Source organism: Melanerpes formicivorus, unplaced genomic scaffold (genome assembly GCF_026170545.1).
Source record: "Melanerpes formicivorus ecotype bairdi unplaced genomic scaffold, bMelFor1.0.p_v2 SCAF_5, whole genome shotgun sequence".
NCBI classification, from domain to species: domain Eukaryota; kingdom Metazoa; phylum Chordata; class Aves; order Piciformes; family Picidae; genus Melanerpes; species Melanerpes formicivorus.
The window spans coordinates 24,301,641-24,321,330 of record NW_027142357.1 but is presented as its reverse complement, the minus strand read 5'-3'; the positions used below and the strand labels follow the sequence as shown (position 1 = coordinate 24,321,330).

Sequence of the window (19,690 nt, the reverse complement as noted above, 5' to 3'; positions counted from 1 at the left end):
TCTGCAGTAATCTGGCAGGGTCTCATTTTAGGGGCAGTTAGCACTAAAGGCAACCTCAGTTTGATCAGGTTCTACCTCTCAGCTAAGAAGCCTGCAAATGGTCAAGTATTGCCTTGTCATAACCTTCAGGCTGTCTGGATACCATCAGTGTGAAACAAACCCTGAAGTAGAACCTGGCCTCAGGTTTGCACCTCTGCATCCCGAGAAAAGTAAAATAACCACTGGAAGAGCAGTGCTGCTCCAGCTCTGCCAATCTGCTTAACTCACCCTAGCTGCTTCAGTGGTTACTGGCAGAAGGGGCTTGAGTAATTATATGGGGAAAAGCTGATGCACTAATTTGTGTTTTCTTGTATATAGTATATAAGAAAGCAAAGTCAGATCAGAGTTTTGGATACCATTGAGATGCTGACCAGGTCACTGAAGTTTGATTTAAGAAGTGAAATGAAATGTTAATGACAGGACAGTCACCTCATGAATTTTCCCTAGCCTCTTCACTCTTAACAGATATTGTAAATGTTTTAATTAAAGCTTGAACAGAGAAGTAGATCAAGGCTACTGTATCATTTTCCTTTCATGGCATGCTTCAGCAAGCTGATGCAGATTGCCAGATCAATGAGATATATCAATATTATATAACATGTCATGTGTCAGGCCAAACACATTAAAGGCTGATGTTAAATTTTAACATAGGTCATGAATCACTTAAACTTATTCAGCCATCCAGAATTAATATGAAAAGTATGAGTAATGAAGGGGGTTTTGTTTTGGTTTTATATAAGCAGGAGGATGAGGCACCTGAACTCATAGCTCACCTCTGTCTAGACCTTACAGACACAAGCCTTTACAGCCACAAGCTTAATCACACTTAGACATGCAAGTTCATCTGGGCAAATGGTGATATCCTCTAAAACTTCTCATCAGATTAAGAGTTTCCCTTTCTATTTCAGCAGCATGGGTATTTTTTGTTCTCAGGGTAAAAATAAAATTCCTCCTCATTGTAGGATGTGTGTAGATGAAGTATCTGATGATGATGTTCACTATTATTAAAAGTACTTGCTGCAGTAAAGGTACTCGTTCACTTTCTGCACATTTTCAGTAAGCTTCTGGTACCTCAGAACTTGCATCTGTCACTGGGGACAGCACAGAAGCATTCAGACCTCTACAGCTCTGCCAGAAGGAAGAGGACCATTTCTTGGCATCCTGAATAGCAGTAGCTCAAGAGTGAAAGATCATTGTTCAAAAATGGCACAATCATCAGAGGTGGTGGCACAGTAAAAGAAGTGCTGGGAGCATTGCAACCAGAGAGGCGAGTAACAGGTCTATTCATAGCAGAGCTTTTCCCCAGGGGATGGCGTCTTGCAAGTGACTTCATTAACTGCTGACAGCAGACAGACTGCGCCGCGCTGGGAGTGAAAGGGAAACACTCATCAGATGGCCCCAGCCACAACTGAGGAAATGCACTGAAGAGATAACTGGCAAGTGTGGTGCTTTCTTTGCTGTTCAGGAGAAGTTAGTCACATCCCTCAATGTAATGCTCAATTCCTTTTCTGTTGGTAGGGAGATATTCTTGTGTGCAGACTCACGGTGTGTACAGAGAGCGCTGCTGTTGATTCCACATGTGCTTGGAAATGTCCCACGCTGTGGAAGGTGGGGTCTGAATTCCAGACCAGTTGCTAATTGTAAGGAAAACCCCCAAATATATCAGCTTCTGTTACTTCTAATAGTCAGAAAATGACACCTATGAAACCTTGTGACCTGTCATTCAATGCTTTGCTGTGTTTGACCTCTTGCACTGCATGCAGTAATACTTCTGTCACTGCATGGCCAGCAGGATGTGTGGTCTCTTTGGTGTCTCCAGCACATTTACTCACAGAAATGGGGTTGCACAGTCCTAACAACCCATATCCTTTAAACCAGGGATCCTCACTCTCTGCACAAGCTTAAAAACCTCCATGCCTATTGAAACAACTTGAGGGTGTTTGCCTGCAAGGTGCTCTCTATGCTCAAAAGATCGTACTAACAACTAGACAGCTGATAGCTGAAACAGTTATTCACACACAATTATTTCCTAGTTTGCACCAAATATGCAGAAAAAACACGTGGCCTTACCTGCTGTTCCCCACCACACTTCAGCATTTTTTGGGTGCAGAGAGGAGTCTCCAGCATAGCAGCTGTCCTTGCACCAAAGCTCAGCTCAGCCTTCCACTGGATCACAGGGAGCTTCTCTTTCTCTGCATGGCAGCTGCCTTGCTCCTTGCCAGCCCAGAAGCCAAGCCTCCTGTTTTAAAAGCACACCACCATTCTGCTCCTAACTTTGGTTTTCTTTCCACATTCTCCAGGCTTACTGGTTGTCTGTGTTTCAAAATTACTACTTTGGTTATTAGCTTTCTTTATCAGATTTTCTACTCTCCAAACTCTTATCTTCTCTAGAAAGTTTGAAGAAAACTGGTCTGAAATGCCATTAGTCAGAAGTCCTATGTGTCCCAGAGGAAACACTAATAGTCCTTCATAACCAAGCAGGCTATTTATAGGAATGGTGACAATGTGTCTAATCCCTCAGTACAATGAGCATGAGGCAGGCCACATGAGATATGATGATAGAGGCTCTTCATAAAATGAAAACTGGAATTCATGTGCTGCTCATCAACAGAGATTTAAGCAAGCACTTTCTTTCCCCACTCCAGAGGGGAAAAAAAAAAAGAAGAAGAAAAAAAAGAGCCCTCTGAGCACAGGGACACACAGCACAGTATCACTGGGACGATTCATCTATTATTTTAAAGAATAATATGGAAGCTTTTCTGATTTTTAAAAGGTTTTATATTGATTACAATTCTAATCCACTCTGAAATGCAGTCCTTCTACCTCTTGGGCACTTGCTTTCTGACCAGGTCACACTCACTTTATAAAGGTGTTTCCAATAAACTGCATTGCTCATTCATCTTAAGTCATAAAACAAGGTTCTATGATCTGAGCATCAGAATACAATTAGTTTGGAATAAATACCTGATGAATCCCCAGACAAAACCAGAAATGGCAGGGAGGCAGAATTACCTTAGAGAATGAGCAGAAAGGCATCAGTACTAGCTGCACTGTGAATCAGGGCAGCAAACAGCTGCAACATTCTCTTCTCAGGTACTAAGTGGTAAAAACTAAGAGGAGGCATAAGAAGGGCACTACTTGCAGCAGGGCTGGAAGCTGTAGTGCCTGGGGCACTCTGTGGTGGCACAGTGAAGTCAGCAGCCCACTGGCCCCTTCCCTGTGCTGTATTGCTACAGCAGGTTGCCGAAAGCACAAGCTGCTCGCTCACAGCTGGGGAGTATGAGGCAAGGCGGAGCTGAGCTCTCTCTCAGGCAGCAGGTGAGACCCAGCATATGTCAGCAGCACCAGAGATCTCTGACCTCACACCAACACAGCATCCCAGCCCCACGTAACAGCTGCTGATAGGCATTTGCATATATTTATATAATACAAACTATAAAGACCCTTTTCTTGGGCTTTTACTGTCATTGTGGCACTAGGACTGTGACACACCAGGGAATTCTGGTAGTGTCCTTAAAGACTGAATTAAATATCTACAGAAATAACTGTCGATAAAGCTTCTCTACTGAACTTCTGGGCCAGGGTCAGTACAGTGCAAAAGTACAATATGCCATTATGATAATTTTAGCATATAAGTACTGTTAATTTGTTAAAAGATATTGGACCAAAGCTTGTAGATACCTGCTTCAGTTTTTTGCCCTTGCTTTATTATTTTTTTACTTAAATAAGTGTAATCTTTTACTAAGTGCAGCTTGACAATTTCTCCTTTCAGTAGAGCAACGTTTTTAGCATATGATTCTCTTTCTTTTTTTTATGGGGATGCAAACTCTGACCAGCCAGGATGCCAGACACATGCTGGGGAGGACAGAATGTCCTTTCTTCTCATTAGTTTTCACAGAGGGCCCACACATATGCAACTCAGGTTGACGGTGCATTGTTGTGACACTTACCTTTTGTGCATCAGTTTAACACTGGGGTTGCTGGAAATCATAATGGTGAGCTGTATGTGTCCCACAGGTGGCATCTGCTTTCCCCTTTTGGAGGAAACATTATACAAACACTGAAGTAATCAGAATTTAGACTTTGGTACCTAGACTTGCCATCTAATAGGTGGGACTGAATCAAGAGTGAAAAAAAACAGTGGATATTAAAAGATTAGCTTGATTAACAGCTCTGGGGAAGTCATTTTTCAAGCTGTCTTATTAGCAGTACCTGAAAATGCATTTAAGGGTGTTTTGAATTGTATAAAAAATTCACATGAAAAGAGCAAGACTGAGCCCCTCTAAGAGAAATGGTTGGATTTGGCTTTGATTCCTGGAGGAATGCATTACTAATAACTAGAACTGAGTCTGTCCTTAGATGTGTACCCCAGGGAAAAAAGATTACCCAAGTTGTCTGCAGTGGCAGCAACGCATTACTATAATTTTTCTTTTTTTTCTTCATACCAGCACAGAATTAAAGGATTAATTTCCTTCTTAAATAAAGATCTGAGACTAGATTCATCCCACATAAAATTCTGTAACATCTGATCCTCTTGATAAATTATTTTTTTTTTCTTCCCCTCCCCCCTCCTCCCCCAGTAATCCATAAGGATCAAGAGTCATGGAAAATTTGAAGGGAAAGAGGATGTTTGTTAAACATCACTATATGTGCCTTAATGCACAAACAGTAAGTAAGACCAGAATTTTTTTTCCTGTAATAAAATGGAGGGGCTTCCCTCATACCCAGAAATTCACTGCTTTTCTTCAGTGCAAACGTTTACTGGTAATAGACAATTCCTTGAACTAGGTAAAGCTCACAACTGCAAGAGCAGTGGTGCTAAACCAGAGGTTCTAATATGCAATGAATGAATTACATGTACAATTATCTTTTACAAGCTCAGTGAAATCAAATACTGTCACCTCTTGTGACAGTCCACCTCACTGAATGCATTGAATTTGCCTTGATAAATCCTTGAGAGCAAAACTGCAGCTCCCTGGCATAAAAAGTCTAGATACAGAAACTCAACAAAGTCCCATGTGAGAACTCCATCAGAGTATGGAGGATTTTTTTCCCCTATGCAAAATTAAGTAGTAGAAGAACCTGGACATTTTATGGGACAAATTCTTCTGATATATTAGAGATGGCCAAAAATGTCAGACCTGTGTTCCTGAAGATATTTACCTAATTTGTGGTTATAATTTTGGGTCAAACTAGTGATAAATTAAGTCTTCTATCATGATGGGCAAATATTGCCTGTACTTGATTTGTAGGTATAAAAGATGCTGGAGCTGGTGGTGGAAGCAGTTTGTGTTATTACTTCTGGAAGCAGTTTGTGTTATTACTTCTATCACAGTGCTACTTTCATCAGAAAAAAACCTTTGTGGCGGAAATTGCACAAATATAATTTGATACAATTCACAGCCAGAAATTCAATACAGTAACAGAGATAAATTTTGGGGTGCATCCCATACACAAAAGTTGCTAGAAAGGGAACTGACTCAAAGTGTGGTGAAGTCTGTAAATAAACAGAAGAACAAGACAATATGAACTGAGGAGGAGCTTCATGGTGCTGCTAGAGTGAATGAGCCTTTCCTCTGCTCTTTGGTAAGAGGACTACTAAACATTGTGCTGGGGAGAAATGCAGGCACTGCTCAGCGTCTGCCCCAGACCAAGTACAGTATCACAAATTACTATTCAGAACAGAATCTGTTATTAAGTATGTGTGGTTTATTTTGCCAGTCATAAGCCTGAAAAGTAATGCAGTGTTAATAGTCTCAAAATATTAATAAGGAAAATTCAGACCAGTGAAACTAGAATTTTCATAATCATTAAACCAGTTAACTATTGTACCACACAGTGAACAATTACAGGTGTTGTGTGGGACTGAGCTCTTAGCAGACTTCACAGATCATTTCAGCACAACTTTACAATTGCTTTTAAAAAAATGTTAGTAATGAAGTGAAACACCTAAAAAAGGCAGAATGGGGTTTAGGCTGCATAAGTGGACCTTCATTCATGTTTAAAAAGTAAAATGTATTGATGTGATGCATAATTGCAGCAACCCTGACAGAACAGCTAAACTTAAGCATACTATTACCATAGCTGAGGCAACTTCTGCAAAACCTTACAAAGTAAAGCATATGTCAGTGTGTTTATTTACACAGAGTATCAAAAGAAATGAGCATTCACAAACTTATCTGTATTTCAGAATGAATTAGCTTTCTTTTTTCAGTCAGTATTTCATCAAGAATCTTGTAAGAACCACAGAATGATTATTTATACCTTTTTTTTCTTTTCATTGATCAGTTGCATGTAGTTTTTGTATTCTTACCTGTAAATTACAGTGACAATAGGAACAGACCTAGAATATGTGCTATGAAGCCTTTAACGGCACATTGCACTACTTACCATTCAGGGCAGACCTTTCAATTCAGAAAGTGCTGAATGCATTACCAGGCCCATTGTCCAAAACCTCTGCTAGACATATCATTTGTCTTTACTGTGGTAATAAAGAGATTCCTGGCATTCTGGTATTCAGAAACCAGAAGTAATATATTAGTTCTGCTTCTCCTCTGCTACTTAAAAATGAACACGTATGATAGAGCACATAGTTTAGAAGTCTATGAAGATAGTATCTTATTGAATGACAGATTGTCTGGTTGATTTACATGAAATACCAAGTGCTCGTATGAGAAAAGGTTAAAATTAGATTGACGAGCAAATGTGCTACCAGACTGCTGGCTGACAAATGGCAAAGTTATGCCAACGTTATTACTTATTCTGGAGGCGCCTAAGAAGCAAGCAGGAGGACAGTAATTCATGTGCTAGAATAAATTCACATTTAGCATAAACATAGAGTCCTCAGGGTCTGCAACAGGAACATATTAGCTATATGTAATTCATGTCAACAAATAAGTCAGTGGAACAATTTAACTATTAGATATGGATTTGAATGACTTGGTTTTTTCTTAAGTCAGGAGTGGGCTGCTCTACTGTCATTTAAATTAGCTCAGAATAATGCCCTGTTGAATGACTACATTGTTCTTCCAATAAATTGACTATTGTGCCACATCCTCCTTCCTCCTACCAGTTGCACAATGAAAATACAGATCAGTCATACAGCTTTTCACAGTGGCTCTTACATTAAAGCCTGATCACTTCTTGGTCACTGTAAAGAGTGGTCCAGTTCAGTGGTGGCAACTCCTTTGTCTTTCTGCTTTCTTTTCAGGAAGTTTTGCTGAGATTCATGCAGTCAGCTATATTAAAAATAGTTGGTTAAGAAATGTCAATTAAGGAAAAAATGTAACCTGCCTGATTGAAGGCACTTTATTTCTTAAAATTCAGCAGTGAATATCCATCACAAACTGACCTTTGTGCTCTGGGCACTCAGCAGATCTGAAAACACAGCTCTGTGAAGAAATGGGTACTCAAATCAATATGTCAGAGATGCAGGACACTTCTGCAAGCATTAACTTTAATGATTAGCAGCAGAATAATGGTCATAATCAATAATAACCTGTCAAGTATGTCTCAATTTGGTCTATAAATAGGAAATACTATTCTGAAAGAGATATGAAACAAGTTAAATTACTCATAGCTGCTACTTTTTAACTCACCCTACAAAGCTTAACATGTTACTACTCAAAATTTTAGAAGCTATTACTTTATAAAGTGGACAACATGAAACTGTTATCTTTCTCCCTCTGAAGTTCATGGAAATTCTGCTGTAGAATTACAGGTTGACTGTAGAGTGAATTTTTCAATATGTGAACAAGAATTACATAGGAATTTACAGAGCAGACCATATAGGACTGAACCACTGGAACCACTGAACACTGGAACCACTTTTTGATGTTATGTTAATACGAAACTATGCTAAAGCTTTAACAGACCCAGATCCATTTGCCAACCTGTTTCCTTAGGGAAAAGTGTTCTTATTCCCTTTCAAGTAGCCATGACAGACAGCATGTTAGAGGAGGGAGCTAATTGTTCCCATTAGTCATCACCTTGTCAGGATGACTGGCAGTCAATAGCCTTCAGGCTTACTTGAAAAGCTAAAGCTAGTCAAGATCTTCCTAAGTCTGGACTGGAGAGACACCTCTAGACCTGCTGCACCTCAGTGACACCTGAAAAGCTGGTCCAATATTTTATGCCAGGTCTTTAATGTGTCTGATAGGTTTTTTCCTTCTTCCAAAGCTACTGTCAGGTAACAGGGGAGGAAAAAATGGATGTCAATGTTTGAATCATAGCAGGATCTCTTTCCAGCCTCCTCCCCACTGCAACATTATTCTTGCAAGTGATTGATGACCAAAGATATGCAGGACAATTTGTTACAATCTAAAATACTCCACTAGGGTGCAAAATAGCCTCTATAAAAAGAGTACCCATTTCTGGAAAAATTTCTGCTTTTTAAAGCTATGACATATTGAATGGAATTTACAGTCAAAGCCTTCACAAGTAGCTGTTGGAAGCAGCTATTGAAGTAGATATTAGGCTAGATTCAGATCTTGTGCAAACAGTTGTAGTCCCCACGAGTATGATCACACTGACAGGCTGGCTTCGGTCCTTTAGGCAAGAGAGAGGCAAAAAAGTGAGAGACGCTAGCAGAGCATCTGCTAGTTAGATCAAAAAAAGTCTGTCTTGTTGGCAGAGCTATTGTCCTTTGGTCACACCAATCCTAATTTGAGTCCTGCTTGCAGCAGCATATAAAACCTGTGACAAACATAGTCATGCTGACATTGAGGTGGATGCCAAAACAAGATAATCACAAGCATTTGAGACTGAAAAAAAAAGCCAAACCAAACCAAACAAAAAACCAATGCCACCAACCCAACAACAACCCCCCCAACAAAAACCCCATCATAGAGAAGGAAAGCCTTCCGGTGTGAAACATGGAGGGGGGGCAGGAGGAATTTTTGTGTGTGCCTTTTTCTCCCCAGTCCTCATTTGATAAAAAAAAACAATGCTAAACAAAACAAAACAATCCTCAAAAGCTGCGAACACACACTTGGATCGGATCCTTTTCCAGAAATTCAAGCCTGTGTCTGTGCACTGCTTAGCCTTAGGCTAGAGGGTATGCAAAACAGAGAAACACTTTATATTTCCCAACTTACAGAACTTTTATTCATGACAGGCTATGAACTGTCCTATTTGTTCTGGTTGCTCTTTGAGTCTTTTCTTGTGTCAAATACAGCAATTTGGCCTGGTCCAGAAGTGATTCATCAAATTGCTTTGAAGAGTGACAAAACCCCTGGCAGAGATTAACAAATGCTTCTTGTAGTCCACATCTAAGAGCAAGATTGTGTAGGTCAGTTGCTGGCCTCGCCTGGGGGCATTGATGATGCAGTGTAAGGCTGAGTGTCCAGCAGAACCAGAATTGAACACAACTGTCTGAAATGTGTAGGCAAGCTGATTCCCCTTTACCAAAAGGGATGTTACAAAAAGCTTCTGAGACTTCAAGTACTGATATCCTCTGAGGGTATGGTTAATTTATTCATTAGATTCAAGCCGTGCTGCAGATAGAGACAAGGCAGCAAAAAGAACTATTTCTGTTGTCCTCCCTCCCACCTTCCCTATCTGAATTAGTACTCTGGTTATATATGTAAGTCATCTTTTATGATCACTGAAAGGTCTTCTTGAGTGAACTTTGGAAAAATGAGCAGCCTTTTCTATATCATCAAAGATACTTCGCATAGTTTTGTTGTGTACAAATTTTTCACTGAGCCCCCAAGATACCAATTTATTTTCAGAGCTTTGTCTCCTTCCTGAAAAGGTGCTTGTTTCTTTAACACTGTTTTGAATGAATGCAATTTTAATTGTCTCTGCTCTTACAAAGATACAGTAACAATAAAAAGGATGTTCCCTAGAGTAGACGCAAATAGACTAGCTTCGAGTTAATGGGAAAAATGTTTCTTGGTCTGGTCTGGGTTGAATCTTTGCAGTCTGCTTGGCTTCCCCAGAATTCCCTTGCTGTTTGGCTCTTCTTGTATTTGTCTGTCACATACGAGCTACTTGTCAATACTCCCTGACCCTGCCTGGAGCACTTGTGTTTTTGGTGCTGTCGTGGTTTTGATTAGATTAGTTTTCTCTTTTTTTTTTCCCCCTTGCCTGCTGTGCAGTGAAGGCACCCTTATGCATTTTATTAACCAAAAGAAAATTATGGTTTTTCCCACTCTGATGAAAGACAACCCTATTGCTGTCTTACTGATGACTAAAACCACATTACTAGAAACGTGAACACATGCATTGTATTGTACAAAGGCAGAATAAGGCTTTGCTTTCACTAAAAGGTAACTATAAATGCACCATAATTGCATCCTAGGAATGGGAGTTCACCTTTTTTTATTATTTCAGCTTATAACGAAGATGCCCTCTGCTGGCTGCAAGATAAGGTGTTACTTAAGTTCTTGGGTAAGAACAGTAGCAGTTGGACAGCCGGGGTGTGGGGTTCTGCCCCCGTCTGTCCCCCTAACTGCACTAGCAACCAGAAGCAGCTGCAGTGGGGACAGCCTGAGCCCAGACCCCTCTAAGCCTAGGGTTTGGCATTGCTCACTTATTCTGAGAGTCTGGTTAAAAAAGGACAGGGCCCAGTGGTTGGGTTTGCTGATGAGCACAGCGCTGCTTAGGAAATTAACTGCAGCCTTGAAATGGGGCAGCACTATTCATAGCAGGGCTGATCAGATCACCATCTGGAACAGATGAACTGTGTCCACACTTACTGTAATACATACAGTGGTATGGTTTATCCTAGACTGTGTTCCTAGAGAGGACTGTCTAGGTTCATCTGCAAAACATTTCAGGGAATTCCTGGAACTACTCAGTTTATTTTTTTTAAATTACTGAAATCTGGATTTTCAACACTTTGTACAAAATTTGCTCTAGAATGGAGCAGCTTTGGTGTTTCTAGAGATGCCAAAGTGAAGATTGAGCTAGGCCACACTTAAATAGAGTTTACTAAGAAACAACTTAAACCCAAGCGTTCCCTCTCTCCTGTCCAAGCTTACTTTACTAGTGCTTTTTTATCAGTAACTTCTGTGGTTCATGGCATAGTAACAGCACAAGTGGCAACGGGCTTTTTACTATGTGCAGCCTGTGACTTGCTGATGAGCTGCCTCCTTTGTAACCATGTAGGAACCCTCTGCATACCCACAGCTGGAACTTGTTGAACTATGGAAAGTAAGCAGAGCAGGGCTGAGGGTCATGAACTCATACACACAGCTGGTAACTTCTGGAGCATTTTAATTTACCTAGCTACACTGGCCTCTCTTAAAGCTGTTTGAAACCTAGTTTTAATTCTGTTATGGCAAAGATAGCAACATTTGGAGCTCTTTGAATATCTACTTCTCCAGCTGCACTTGAACAATGTCTTCTTGACATAAAAAAGACCTGAAGCATGTCACCCTCTCAGCTGCAGCCCCTGCTATAAACCTCTCTCCCTCCTCCCGGGGCTGCAGCTGCCCGTGCACCAAGGCCCAGCTCTGATACTGCCCAGCTGCGCAACCATGCCTCAGACTGAGAAAAACAACCTGAGAGTCTGCAGAGAGATAAAAAAAGTAAAATTACAGACAAAGGGAGGGTTATTGGGACAGGACTGTTAATAGCTCAAGAATTTGTGAGGGAAAGCAGCAACATGGGAAATTTTAAAACATAAAGGAAGACCAAGGCCAGCCAGGAAGTGTCAGGCCAGTTTGTGGGGAAAGCCATCAGTGCCAGGGGCACTGACAGAGCTTGGCAGAATATCAAAATGTGGCCACACCGAGGGTCTCCTCCAGGGACTGGCTCTTGCCTCCTGCCCAGTGTCTGCCTGGTCATCAAAGCCACTGCCTGTACCTTGCTGGCTGAGAGTGTGCTTGTACTTAATGGCTTGTGAAATCCTCTTTCTTTTCTCTGAGGTAGTCAATAAACAACTGCTTTATACACCTGCTTATGTGCATCCTGCTTACAGATTATCTTTCAGACTGGCTAAGGATATCTGATACAAAAGCAAGGCTATAAAAAACACCTGTAAATACATTTCCATAGTTTTTACATTCACTGGAAAGCAAGAAAGATTAGCAGTGTATTTTTTCATTGGTCAAAAGTATTTCCCACTGGGGAAACACTGAAACACACAAAGGAAGAGTAATTTTCTATTTGTGTTTGCAGAAAGCTAACAATATTTATCCAACCACTGTATTTATTAATACATTTTCTCTCAGCCTTCTTTTAAACCATTGTTTTCTTTATCCTTAAGTGCTTTACAGTTAGTGCTTAAAACCGTCAGACCTGTGTGTGAATTTCAAGTGATCAAAACACTGGGGGAAATTCTGGCTGTAGATGAGGATTTTAGCAGCAGCAGAGCTTACAGGCAGAAATCTTTTACCAAATGATTTTTTTCCCCCTGGTAACAGTAGCATGCTAGGCTCTAAACCAATAAGGCTACTTAGGAAACTGCCTGAGCAAGCCAGTCTGAACACCTGTAGTGTGCATCCAGGAAGTCTTTAGGGCACTTAACAGTTGAGGTTTACCTGTTGACGAGTTGTCCTCTCTTCTTGGACATGGAAAAGATAATAGCATTTTCCTGTGATATAATTTCTTCTTTCCTACAGAAATAGGCTGCACAGGTTTCTCAGATGGTAGATGCAGCTAAAGCTGTCCTGAAAAGGAAAGACTGACTCATCCCACATACAGGCTTTTACACACTCCCTCTGGTCAATGCACTGTAAATCTTCTCTGTTCTGACATCAGCTTGGCTTTTCTTAGTAACTGGAGAAGTTGCCAAACAGAATAGGTTTTGTATATCGTAACCCCTATTCTGGATAGAATTAATGGACCACGACTGAAAGCCAAAAGCCTCAGATTTGTTTGGGTTAATCAATGCCAGAATTTGTTGGCTAGGGAATGACACAGATCTTTCTCAGTTGAAAGAGTACATCAGTGTTGCAAGCATTTGGAAGGTAAGAGCATACATGTCTTAAATGCTACCAAATAATGCACTGGCTTTCAGAATAAGATACTGCTGGAAAGGATAGGATTTGGCACCTTATTCCAACCCATGTGAAAGTTTGCAAATAATTTTGAAGCAGTTGATCAAACCAAAAGAAACAAGTGCAGGTGAAGTGTGCACAGGAGGAGTAGGAGCACAAACTCGTATAAGTATTCTGAAACATAAAATGCATTTCTCATGTTTCTGTAGAAAGTGAGGTGGCAGAGCTTTAGTCAGTCAGGAGGTTTGTCTAGTATGATGGAGCTATGATAGCAGAAATTAAAGCTAGAAGGGGAAAGCAAAACACCACTCTCAATTTTATTTCATTTTTTTGTCTGAGAATAACTGACAAAAGAATACTAGGAAAGTGTTTCAGATTACTCTGACTTGGTCCACAAATATTCTAGCCAAATACACGCAGTCATTGGCATAGCTCAACTATCAACAGCACTTTGTACCACTGCTGTTACTGCATTTGTTGCACCTGTCCTATTTAGTTAAGTTTAGAAAACAGAGCTCCTAAAGAAAGGCTGCTTTCTAATCACTAACAAACAAACAATGGGGTCTGTGAATCACTTTAAACAAAGTTATTTGTATCAGTATGAAATCATTCCACACAAACATGATGCTTATCAGTACTTAACAGGGACCAGATTTTATTAACAGCACACCTGCAAATAGGTTTCAAAGCAAAGAGTATGCATAAGAGAGAGTCAATGTCTGAACAAGCCAGTTGGTAGTGAGTTTTATGATGTATAATAAAAGTGTATTACATAAAGACATTGCATTATTGCAGATTGCCTGATAGAAGTGATATATTCTTACTATATCAGGCAAAAGATATTATATCTGAAAGCATTCATTCTTATCAAATAAATTTGGAGTTACAGTGGGAGAGCTAAGTTTATCAAAAGGCCAATTAGAAAAGCAAATAGATAGCAAAAAGCCTTTCCAATCCACATTATTCTATTGCATATAGCTTTTGTAAGGGCAACCTTGTTAGTGTTTAGATATATGTGACGGGCGAGTGTTGGGAGGATGGAGCCAGGCTCTTCTCAGTGGTGTCCAATGATAGGACAAGGGGCAATGGGTGCAAGATGGAGCATAGCAGGTTCCACCTGAGCATAAACAAAAACTTCTTCACTGTGAGGGTGACTGAGCACTGGAACAGGCTGCCCAGAGAGGCTATGGAGTCTCCTTCTCTGGAGACATTCAAAAGCCACCTGGATGTGTTCCTATGTGACCTACTTCAGGTGGTCCTGCTCTAGTAGGGTGGTTAGACTAGGGGATCTTTCAAGGTCCCTTGCAAGCTGCAACATTCTGTGATTCTGTCAGAAGAGTCATTCATCTGAGATTAATTCAGTATGGTAGTGAACGGGAATAATGCATTAAAGGATCAACTTCCACTAAAAATTTTCTGTATTCCTCTTCCTATTCAATGCACTTTAGAGAGGCAACATACTGGGCCAGTAATTAAATTACCACAGATTGGTAAAAAAGGCAATTCTTCAGTTACATGAGCCTAAATGGGTTTCATAGCATACAGCATGAGGGGCTTTTCTCGTAATTATTAAGAAGAGTCCTCATTGTTGAGGATGGCTCTGTTGAATAAGCTAATGCAAGTCAAGTTTTGTGATGCCTAGATGAGTCCCCTTTGGTAGCTTCACTAGAAGTACCTTTATTCTCAGTACCTTGCATTGGCATCGTGTGAACAAAAGCCTGGGCTGCGCACTGCCCCAGCTGGCCCATCCAGCAGGATGCCTGGCCTGTCCATGTCAAAACCAGGTGTATAATGTGAAGGACTGTCTTCCACAAGGAAGATGGGTCTCCAGTGCAGCACAGCCTGCAGCAAGCAAGCCTCCCCTTTGCCTAATCCAACACTATGGGCAAGATGCAGGAGGCCACTGGATCACCCAGCGACTGGGTGCACCCTTGGGCACCCAAGACTAGGTCAAAATCCCTCTCCTGCCATATGCGTCGATACAAAGCTAGGTCAAGGACTGTGTGACTCGTAAAGAATTTCTCTGAGGATACACACTGGTTCATGTTTTACTGTACTCCTTCCCCAAGCCTCACTTTAGGCAGAGCAGTCCTCTATCTGAATCACACAATCAGCAGTGCTGATCTTGCCAAAGGATAATAAAACCTGAGTTTATCTTTAAAGAAATAAAATACTCGAAGATTGCAGCTGGAAGGCAAACATTCAGGCTAATTTTTAATGCCAGTGAAGCATCACTTCTGCTTTTCAGAACTGGTACTGTACTTGGGAAGACAAAAGCAGCTCAATGTAATGAACTGTCAAAGTGTCCCTCCATCTCCACCCTTATTTCTAGAAAACTGGCTTACATTTACAACTACCGTGAGCAGGCCTGGTGCCATATGAGTTTCCATGCAGGCTGACATAGAGGACAACAGAGTTCTTGCACTCAAATCAGGTATTTCATCATACGTTTTTCTTACATATTCTCCTGCTTTGTCTGACAGAGTAACTCTGTAACGTGGTTTTGAAAGAGTCAAAATTTGGTTTTAACAAAAGGTAGAGGAAGTAAAAAAAAGACTGTAAAGCAGAGAGCAACCCTGACATCTTCAAAATACACACAAAGGTTTTACCATAACCTGTTTGGAAACCTACTGGGACACCTATTGGGTTTTCCCCCCCCAATAAAGGAAGGGCTGAAGGAAAAAGACAATCCTTTTTTTTTTTTAACCTTTTTTTATTCAAAAGTTTTCAAAGAAATAAAACAGAAAAAGCTAACAATCTAATCAAATTTACAGTTCAAAAATGTCTTTTGGCGTTTTAACAACAAGTCCTAGGAAACAAAACTACAGAGTTATCTTGAACCGGACAAATAAGTTACCACTGGCAAGTTTGTGGCACTAGTAAAACAAAAATAAAAAATTAACTCTCTTGATCATATAGATATCTCTATGAAAATCTTTTTTTTTTTTTTTTTTTTCAATCTGTACAAAAGGTCTTTCTTCATAAATTAATTTTTTTATAATTTAATGGCTGTCTACTATGTGATGTTTAAGTAACTGATTATTTCTTTATGTACAGAGGTTAAATTTCCCAAATCTTACCCAGACAATGAGTATGGCACTTAGTTCAGACGTTTCTGGCAGCAGCCCTTCCCTCCCTCTATCACAGCTATCACACTGCAGTTTCAATTAACACAAAAGTATCAAGTAGTGAGAGATCCAGGGTTTGAAAGTCACCAGATACAGGGAAGGCGCTGCAGGAAGTCTGAACTATTACAAAGCAGTAATATTCCAGGGAGCATAGAACCAATAATACCACAACTTTTTAAAAGAAGAAAAAACAAAAACACATCTCTTATGACTATGTATTTCACTAGAATCTACACTTCTCAGAGCAGCAATTTACTTTTGAAACTATGAAATGTCACCGACATCTATACTCCAATACTCACACAAAATTTAAAAACTAAAAAATACTTGAAAGAAACAACTGCTTAGCCCTAGCTCCCGAGCTAGGATGATTTGGTCTGTGGAAACAGGGAGGGCCAGCAACCTGTCCCAATACAAAAGGAAATAAACTTTGAGGTAGATAACTGATCATATACAGCTGACCAGAGAAGTACACAGTTTTGGAAGACAACTTAATTTATCATTCGATTTAAAACATATGCAATTGTAATAAAGAGCTTTAGTAGCAGTGAATCATCTAATATGTGAAGTACAAACAACTGTGTATTTATGAATCAGGAATTTCATAGTTTCAAAATCGGTTTTCTTTACACTTAACACTTGTAGTGATGATGTAAAGTGTGGCACTGCTTGGATCCAAGTCTTCCTTCATGCTTTTGTGTCCATACATCAATTAAAATTATAAAACCTAAATGCAAATGTACAAAAAAGGCACATTCTCCTAACCGCAAACTGGTCCGGCAAAAATAAAAGAGTACAGAAGACCTAATGCTGAGACAAATCAGAATTATTGGTTACTGGCTCTTTGTTCTTTGGTAAAGTTACCTTTTAAAAGTGCCAAGTCTTTTTATTTTTATTTACCTACTATAGAGAGCTAGTACCCAATCAATTACGCTTCTACTTACATCTCAGCATATGTTTGAAAACGAGTCCTTTAGCTTTTGCCATTTCGCTGTAATAACAACTTTTCTGTTTGCTAAGTCTCAGCACAATCCTCATCCTAAAGCACTATCATTAGTATAAAGGAAGGACAAAAACATTCGGTGATATCCCCTCCCCAAACTCCCTACCCAACCTATGCTAAAACTAGAACATCAAGTTAGTTTCTGAAAAAAGGCAAAAAAAGATTTTACGTTGCATCATACAGCAGAGGTCCTAAATCATTCAAACTACGAGGGAACTATTGGCATATGGCCTTACAAACAATTCATCCTATTAAAATTTCCCCAGTCAGAAAATGTGTTTCACACAAAACATTTTTTCCCCCTCTTGCATTTCACTACCTTACATATTATGTGAAAAATCATTAAAAACACTTACTACACATTAAAAAAGCCAAATTTTCAGCAATTTTTATTGACTACCTTTAAAAGCCCTATGCTGCTGTTTTACAAGGCATAATAGACCAGCTCATTTGGTCAAAGCATTCTACACCATTAGTATGGACTACTTACTGAAACAGCTACAGCATTGAAAGATTTAAGGCAAATTGGAATTCATAGAAAAGGATAAGACACTTCACACTACATTAAAAGAAAAACAGAAAGCTAAAAAGACCAGACACTATAACTGCAACACTGCACTAAAGCAACACTCACACACTGCAAGCACAGAACATCGTCTTAGATGTTTTACTATTTTAAACTTCAGAAAACCCATTTCATACAATTAAAAAAAAAAAAACAAAAGGAAGAAAAGAAAAGGAAAAAAAAAAAAAACAAAAAAGAAAGAAACAAACAAAAGAAAAAGAAACCAAAACACAAATTCTGTCATGCACATGAATAAGTCTTCGTGGTCATCTGTGCATACCCAGAAATTTGAATTTTTTTTTTGTTTTGTTTTTCTTTTTTTTGCATGATAACACTTGATAAAAATTCTTTTCTTTTGTTTTTTTTTTTTACTAAAATAAACCTGTTCATGGGAACAGCTACTAGATGAATTTAAGTTTTTGTTTTTTTTCTTATGCACCTTATAGAACTTATAGCAAAAATAGTTTTAGTTGATTTCATTATAAATAACATTTTCAAGAACCTGTGCAAAACTGTCAATAATTCCTAAAGCACAATTGATCAGTGAAATCCATGATTGTTTCAGCCTTTGCACCCTTCTCGAGGCCAGGTCAACACTGGACATCTGTAACAGAGAAACATCAGAGCTAGAACAGGGTTACAATTGCATGCTTCTTCCCTAAGATAGCTGTCTGTAAAACTAATTAATTTCCTAATTTAGACAGCTGTGGGAAAACTAAGTGAATCAGAGTACAGATTGGAGAAGTAATGTAGGTGGCACTGCAAGTTCTTGGCCCTTTCCAGGACAAGGCTCTCCTCTAGGATACCTTCTATATTGCATTTTCCCCTCTGTCCTGCCTGGCATGCAGAGCTCCCACTGGGGAACCCTGCGACTGCATTCAGAGTCACTGCCTTCTTTCTTGCTTTGTTATTGTCCTGTACTTTTAATTGACCAAAAGCGGTTGAGTGTGTCATCTTTACTCCTGTGGTATCTCCAAGGCTTTTGATCTCTGGAAAAGGAACACAACTTTCTTTTGGTGCAGCCTCAGGGAGGCTATATGCAACAGCTAAAGCAAGAGACAGCTACTGTGCCTCCATGATGGCTAATATAGCAATTCAGGGCTAATTATATTTGAAGGAAGGTTTCTCAACTTGCTGTTCTATTGGCTTATATTGCTGTGTGAGTTTTTAAAACTACCTTGTTAATGAAAAAAACACATTTAGACAATTCCTTAATTTCTCAAGGCAAGACAAAGTCTGGTATCTTAAGGCTCATATATTTATAGGTGCATGTATAATTACAACATGGAGTGTGGGTTTTTTCAAGTCCCTTTGACTGTTTTCACATAGTAGCAACTTTTTGAAAAGAAGCTATAAAGTTATGAAATGTAGCCAGGAAAGCAAAGATGCTGGTTCTGATTTACTGCATCCACTTGTGCAAAACTGCCGGTTGTCATTTACCCCTTATTTATGGCAATGTGTATATTGACTTTTAATAGGACATTCCCCAAAGTGCTGCACATGCATTTGGAAAGAAGTTTCAGTCTGGCCATAGTAATGAAGCCACAGCAATTAAGAGAGTGCAGTGGTCCATGTATTTAGGGCAACAGATAACTGTCATTTGCCTCCCCTTCACCTGTCCAAAAAACGACAAGTACCAACATGTTCCAGGGACAGAAATACCAAATGCCATACTCTGAGGCTGAAATCAGTTCAGTAATATTAACCTTCTCCACGTGCCCTCTGCCATAGTGCTGCTGACAGATAATTCACTGGTTCCTACCGCATATAAATACAGGTGACGCTACCTCCCTGAAGAATAAAATACGTGGAAGATTGGTTTACAGCAAACACACAGAGAGCCTGGTATTTGACACAGTTTTCTTTACAAAATGTGTCTCAGATGGCAACACATCTCATCCTTTCAGGAGACTAAACACTGCTCCTGCCGCAGTCTCTGGGAAAGATAGTGGCAGGCTGGGGGAGACAGGTAGGACAGGGAGATGACATACAGGATTATGCTTTGCCA

The 19,690-nt window shown here is 39.8% G+C and overlaps 1 protein-coding gene across 5 annotated transcripts in view; it reads right to left on the bottom strand.

Moving 5' to 3' along the window:
* Positions 1-15,910: 15,910 nt before the first annotated feature.
* Positions 15,911-19,690, bottom strand: part of RBMS1 (RNA binding motif single stranded interacting protein 1) — a 146,971-nt gene continuing 143,191 nt past the window's right edge. For all 5 annotated transcript variants that reach the window (XM_068138771.1, XM_068138772.1, XM_068138774.1 and 2 more), the window contains exon 14: positions 15,911-18,286. The gene's annotated coding sequence lies outside the window, so the exon portion shown is untranslated. The remainder of the gene's footprint in view (positions 18,287-19,690) is intronic.